Below are 7,359 nucleotides of genomic sequence, written 5' to 3' on the forward strand. Positions count from 1 at the left end.
TGCAACAAAAATAAATAGGAAAGAAAATAAAGCAGCAGGATGGAGTAACAGAACAGAGGGTCGGGCTGTGAACCCAATCTCCCCATATGGTCCCCCTAGCACTGCCGGGTGCAACGCCAGAGTGCAGGGCCAAGAATAATCCCCAGAATCACTGGGTGTACCCCTCCAAATAAAACAAAATACCCAGACGCAAGCGTTCGTCCCCCAGCACCCCATATGATTCCTGAGACATGTCAGGAGTCATACTTGAGCACTAAGGTATGAGTACTCTTTACCTGGGTGTGGTTGAAAAGCCAAATACAACAGAACTGAAATAAACATAGCTTAATAAAGAAAGTATTGGACCATCCGAAAAGGAGGCACAATACAGGATCATTCCTGAAACAACTCAGAGACAGTTGGCCCAAGAAGACTGAGTGCTCCTGTCACTGCATCACCTTCTCTTGTCACTCTCTACCTACCTAGGGATGGGATGTCCGATGGCATGTCACCATCTTCTCCTGCCTCTGATTTTCCCAAGGATCAGAGACCTGAAGGAGGAGTCAGAGCAGTGAGCACTGGAGAGGAGCACAACCCCCAGCCCTGACCAGCCACACCCTCAGGCACTGACTCACAGACCTGCCTGGGGGATACTGCCTAATGCTGCTGTCTCCCCAGGTGAATCAAAATGGGTTGGCATCTGTGTTGCCTTTCACGACACAAGCTCTGTGCTTGGTTACAAAGGAGAAAACTCAGCCCTGCCTTGGCCTGAGGACTCCTCCCTGGGTCCCAAAGAAGGCTCTCACAGGCACAGCAGAGGCTTACTCAGAGGCCAGATCACATGCATTAGCGCACCTTGCAGGCTGGCAGCAGGGCTGCCTCCCACAACCATAGCCCAGAATGTGGCTCTATTATGGGGACAGCCCTTATCCTCTTAAAATAACCCAATTTCTACAGACACACACATACACAATCACACACACACTTTACCCCCAGTACTCATCTCAATAAACAGGGGTCTAGACAGGGCTTTGCAACTTGATGTGAAAAAGCAGAAATTCCTGTTCTGGTAGACAGTAAAACTAGCAAGATGCTTGCCTTGTTGACACCACTCAATCCTCTGCATCCCTACGCATCCCTGTGGCCCCCAGAGCACTCCAGGAAGAATACTTCAGCCAGGAGCTAGAGGAAGCCCTCAGGGTATCGTCGGGCATGCAGAGCCCCCCATTCCCCACACCAAAAATAGACCCAAAAGGAAACTAAAACCCCTGTAACCTGCGGATCCACTGCTCCAGATGGCCCTATCATACCAGGGAAGCCATTGAAAAAGTCAGACGGTAACAGGGTCTCTTGGCATTTCAGGAGCTGCAACTCTGCCCAAAGTGAATCTGGAGATTTTACAGCAGCGATTCTGGGGCCGAGGTCCCAAAGTAGGCCAGCTGGAGGTCAGAACAGCCAAGCCCCTGCCCTCGGCAGGTCCCTCACCCCAAGGCCCACAGCCCCCTTGCTCAGCCCCGTAGCCACCCGCTGGTGCTCAATCGCAGAGCTGGAGGCTATTGTGGCCGCAGCAGCCCCCCAAGATTACTCACTTACATCCTCCTCCCTTGACCCCGTCAAACATCCACCGCAACTCAGGAACCACTTGGTATCAGGGAACAAGTGAAAAACAAGTGCAAAAGTGCCCCCAAGCTGGCGAGGACCCGCAGCTCAGTGTGGACATGGGGAACTGCCAGGTACTCACGGGAAATTGTCCTCATTCTGCCACAAAGTTGGCCTCCAAAGTCCCACTTTCTCCCAGGGGCCCTACTCTGTCCTTTACCCATGTTAACAATGACACTAACCCAGTTTCCGGGAATAGAATCACCAGGAAGGGCCCCCTGTGATGTCACTTCTGCTTCCACAAGCATCCTTAAAGAGCCAGACTCCAGATGTGGAGAGAACCATTATGACCACCCAGGTGTATCTGTGGCGCAAGGGGTATGGGCTCATATAAAGGGCTGGAGGCAGCTGCTGTACTGGACGGTCACACAGTGGAGGGTTAGTGACAGGTAAGAAGTCCTATTGGGCAAATATGAGCCAATGCTCTCACACACAGTCCATAAGGAAAAAATCAAAGGGGGTTCATTCAAAACAAAAGAGGCAGGTAGGGGGCAGGTGGGCAAGGGACAATGAGCTTCTCCAGGAAATTACCCATCAAGGTAGGGTGAAAGCAGTCACTCGAAGACAGCACAAGAGCAGAGAGAAACTGGCCTAGTAGCAGCCCAGAGAGCTGGAGAGACGCTGGAACAGGAGCAAAGGCTCGTAAGAACATCAGAGAACACTGTCCATTCAATGGTCTACAATTGCCAACAAGCGAGTAGTGAACACTCCTCTACAAGGAAAACCCAGGAGGCAGTTTCCGAATCCTGAGTGGGCCTGGATAGATAACACAGCAGATAGGACATTTGCCTTGCATGCGGCCTGACTAGGTTTGATTCCCAGCAACCCATAGGGTCCTGTGAGCACTGCCAGGAGGAATTCCTGACTGCAGGACAGAAGTAATCCCTTTCCATTGCCAGGTGTGACCTAAAAAGAAAAAAAAAAAGTAGACCCTGAACAACTGTAGATGTGGTACACAAGCCAAATCAAAACAATTATACTGAAAAAGTGTCATTTGCAAAACCCAGCCTCTGGCAGGGATCAAGCCATCATGTGGTATTGCCATTTCACAAAAGTCAAAGGACAGACAACAACAGGGAGGCTGGGACCCTGCCCTTTGAAGTGAATTTGAAGGTTCTACACGGGTGAGTGATTCCAGGCCAAGTCCTCTGAAAGAGTGCAGAGCAAAGTCCCATCCTGGGAGGGTTAGGACAGCCAAGCCCTGCCCTCTGCAGGTCCCGCAGGCCCTGAGCTCAGCCCCTGTGCTCAGCCCCACGCCCACCTGCTGCTAACCATTCATGGAGCAGAAGGTGATGGTAGCCAAAGGGGACACCCATGATCACCCATAAACACTGCAACCCCTGCACCCCTAAAACCTCTGGGTTTCCCTAAAGCATCACTTTTGCCTCAGAAAATGGCTGATATCAGAAATGAGAGAAAAATAAGCACAAAAGGGCCCCACCAAGCTGGAATGGTCCTGGCACTCACAGTGCGAAGAACAGGAGGTCCTGGGTACTCACAGACCACCACTCACATCCTGACAAAAAATAGGTCTTCACAGTCCCCCATCCACAAAGGGCCACCATTTCCTCCTCTACCACCAGACCAATGGCTGCCTGATCAGGCAACCACAATGGGAAGAGAAAAAATATCTGAAGGTCCCTGGCCTGGGATGCCACTTCCACTGCTGCCAGAACCTGAGCCTTAAAGGGCCCTGTGCCAGATGCACAGACCCTTTTTGCCCAACCATATGAATCTGTGATCAAAGGGGATGGACTGGATAAAGGTGTGCAGAGGTGGCTGTGGAGAGTGGTGGGTCACAAAGTGGGAGGGTGGGGATAAGAAGACACCTGATCCTGTACTGTTCAGTTAAACAATGACCCAATGCTCTCACACACAGTCCATCAGGAAAAATGCAGCTTGGATGATTCAAGGTAAAACAGGAAGGTTGGTACAATTCACCGGATGCTGAGTTTCTTGGGGAAGTAATTAAGATGGGGTGAAAGCAGTGACTGCAAAGCCAGCCCTGGAGATGCAGAGAGGAACTGGCCTAGAAACAGCCCAGAGAGCTTGACAGACACTGGAAAAGGAGGAGAGGCTGGTAAGAACATAAGAGAGCACCGCCTGGTCAACACACTACTCCTTGAAAACACCAAACCAGTGGAATCCTGCCTACAAGAAAAAACGTTTCAGAAGCACAATTTTAAATATAGACTATGGGGCAAGAGGTTAGTACAGTGACTTGGGCGCATGCCTTGCATGTGGTCAATTTGGGTTCAACCCTCAGAACTCCAAATGGTCCCCTGAGCATCATCGCATTGAAAGCCAGGTGTAGGCCCTGAGCACTGCCAGGCTGCACCAATATCATCATATATTCCAACCCTAAAAATGGAGGCTAACGGGCAGCAAGCCATTTTGGGCACCTTGGAGCCTTTTTTGTCCTTTAAGCAGATCTGAATCCATTTTATCATTCTGGTGTCTACTACACTGAGGGGACTTTGCCTATTATAAATACAACACTAAATTTTTTTCTGTAATATTACTAAACTTGGTGGGGAGATCCAGGAATGTGACCAACCTTCTGAGTAATCATAGATAAATGGAACGGCTTGCTGGGATGTGGGGAGCTGACCCATATTCCCGGCATTTGTCAAACATTTGATGCAAGGGGCCTCTTTCATCCTTTCATATGTCTTTCTAAAAACAGTAATCTCTGAGTATTTCAAGATATGACCCAAAAAGATGGGAAAAAAGTTCAAAATTTAAAAACAAACTGTTTTCACGGCACTTCATTAATGAACCTTGCCAGGGCCATTTAACTAAGATAACACTTTCTGAAACATTTATTCTTTATACTTACACAATGCTAGCCAGGATCTGAACACATGTGAGGCAGAGATTGGCATGGGGGAAGGAGCTTGAACACAGCCACCTGGATTACAACCACAGTACCCCATAATGATCCTGAGTCCCCCAGGTAGGGATGACTGGGCAGAGAGCGAGGAGTAGGACTCAGCTTGGTGTGGCTTCAAGGAACATGAATCAGGAGGCCCTGAAGAACGAAGATGTGGCTGTTTTTCTGCTATAATCCCCCAAACCAAGGGCCTCAAAGCCAAGTAACAGGGGCTGGAGCGAAAGTCCAGGGGGAGGGCATTTTCCTTGTATGGGGCCAGCCCAGGTTCAATCCCTGGCATCCCATATGGTACCGAGAAACCACCAGGAGTAATTACTGATTGTAGAGGCAGGAGTAACGCCTGAGCATCGCTGGGTGTGAACCACAAAGCAAAAAGAGAGTCAAGCCAGTGTCACTATAAAGAATGAGACAGTGGTGAGTCTTGAGAGCCCTGAGCACAGGGAATTTTTTTTGCCTTTTAATTCACATTCCTCCTGGCTTTCAACAGAAAATCCAAAAAGTACATGTTAACATACACATCAAGTTTAAATGCCGGAACCTTTGCATAGACTTTCCCTTATACACTGACATCACAAAATGTTTGTTACACACTAAAGCATTATTTCTTTCCTAGCTGCACTTTTGAAGCACAGCATCCCATGGTACAAAGAAAACAGACTTTACCAAAGGGGGGCTGTTTTGACATTAAAATTGTTATTAGAGCATTGACTTACATAATATGAATTTTTTGATGTTTCCTAAGACCAGAAATAAACAGAAAGGCCTTCCCACATTCTTGACATATATAAGATTTCACACCAGTGTGAACAGCCCTATGTACATTTAGGCCGGAGGCCTGATGGAAGGCCTTCCCACATTCCTTGCAAACAAAAGGTCTCTGTCCAGTGTGCTTTTTCATATGCCGAGTAAGACTTGAGGATTCAACAAAGGCTTTCCCAGATACCTTACATCCATAAGCCTTCTCTCCAGTGTGAATTCTCATATGATGAGTAAGGCTTGAGGGATAAAGAAAGGCCTTCCCACATTCCTTACAAACATAAGGTCTCTCTGCAGTGTGAATTCTCATATGTCGGGTAAGCCTTGAGGATATAACAAAGGCCTCCCCAGACACCTTACAAACATAAGGTCTCTCTCCAGTGTGACTTCTCATATGCCTAGTAAGGCTTGTGGATGCAACAACGGCTTTTCCACATACCTTACAGCCATAAGGCTTCTCTCCAGTGTGTTTTCTCATATGCAAGTAAGTTGTGAGGGATAACAAAAGGCTTTCCCACATACCTTACATCCATAAGGTTCTCTCCTTTGTGAATTTTTATATGGCGAGTCAGATTTGAGGAATAAGTAAGGCCTTCACGCATTCCTTACATATATAAAGCCTCTCTTCAGTATGAGTTTTCATAAGCCCAGTAAACATTGAGGATCGAGTGAAGGCCTTTCCATGTCCCTTATATTTATGACATTTCTCTGCATTATAAATTTTCCTGTGTATAGAAAAGTGTGAAGAGTAAGAAAAGAGCTTCCCACATTGCTCACACAGATATGCTTTCTCTCCAGTATGAATTCTACAATGTTTTAAGAGGTATGAGGGTCTATTGGAGGCCTCTGCACAGTCCTTACATGTATGTGGTTTCCCTCCTGTGTGGATGTTCATGTCATCACAAAGGGGTGACGCTGGATTCAAACCATGCCCTTGCCGCCGACACTTCTGGTGATTCTGTCCACTGTGGGTTTCAAAGGAAACATCACATTCCTGGGAACACGGGGAAGCTCCCCCACATTCCTTACTCTTGGGCAGCATTAATCCATGGTGACTTTGCTTGTGGGCCTTTCGGTGTGAAGGACTAACTATAAACAGTGCTCCTCTCCCACATTCTAGGGACTGCCCCAATGTTGGGGTTTGTGTCTGTAGACCGAGGAAAACAGACTGTGTGAACCTTTTCCCAGAGGAGGGATTCTTCAGAGTGAGGTTGCGCTCTCCATTCTGAGCATCCTCAGAGGCTATCCTGACTGCCTTGTAATCCCCGTGTGGCTGAGGACACAAATGCACACTCGAGACTTTTTCACAGTGTGAAGGGTCAGAGACATTCCACTCGGGCTAGTTGCTTCCCTGTAGAACAGCAGAGGATTCCAATTATCATTCTATGCCTTAAGAGTCGCCATGTTAAATGAAATTGATATCTGCAGATTGGTTTCTAACATTTGCACCACACCAATGCAATTCCCGACAGGTGGATGGCATTAACATGGACTAACCTAATGTTTCTGTAAGACACACATGGAAAATTGATGAATGAGAGGCCATTAATTTCTTAAAAGTTTTTTTTTTCAACTCAATGAACAGGCAGGAATAACTCCCTCCACAGAAAACTGATGCAACAGATTCAAAAGAAAAATAAAACACACTAAATTCTGGGTTCAGTTCTATCTCACTGTGGAGCAGAGCCCGGAAAGCATTTGTGAAGAAATTCTGCATCCCACATTGCTGAGACTGACCACAGGGGCCATTGAAAACATCTCACCACAGGCAGATTCTTTTCAGGGTCAATGACTTTTTCTGTTCTGTATTTTGTTTTCATTTGGCGGCGGGGGTACACCATGCAGTGCCAGGGATTATTCCAGGTATGTCTCTGTGAAACACATGGAGCAATGTGGATGGACCAGTTTAAAAGACCAGCTCCTTTCACGATTACCATTTGTAGATACTTTCAATCAAATGAAAAAGCACGACATTTATATGAAACATATTACAATTTTCCTTAGGTTTTGAGCAGAGATGTCAGCACCCAGTGAAGATAAGGGTCCTCAACCTCAAGCATCATACTCTGAAT

This window comes from Sorex fumeus, unplaced genomic scaffold, assembly GCF_029834395.1.
Source record: "Sorex fumeus unplaced genomic scaffold, SorFum_2.1 ptg000040l, whole genome shotgun sequence".
Classification (NCBI taxonomy): Eukaryota; Metazoa; Chordata; class Mammalia; order Eulipotyphla; family Soricidae; genus Sorex; species Sorex fumeus.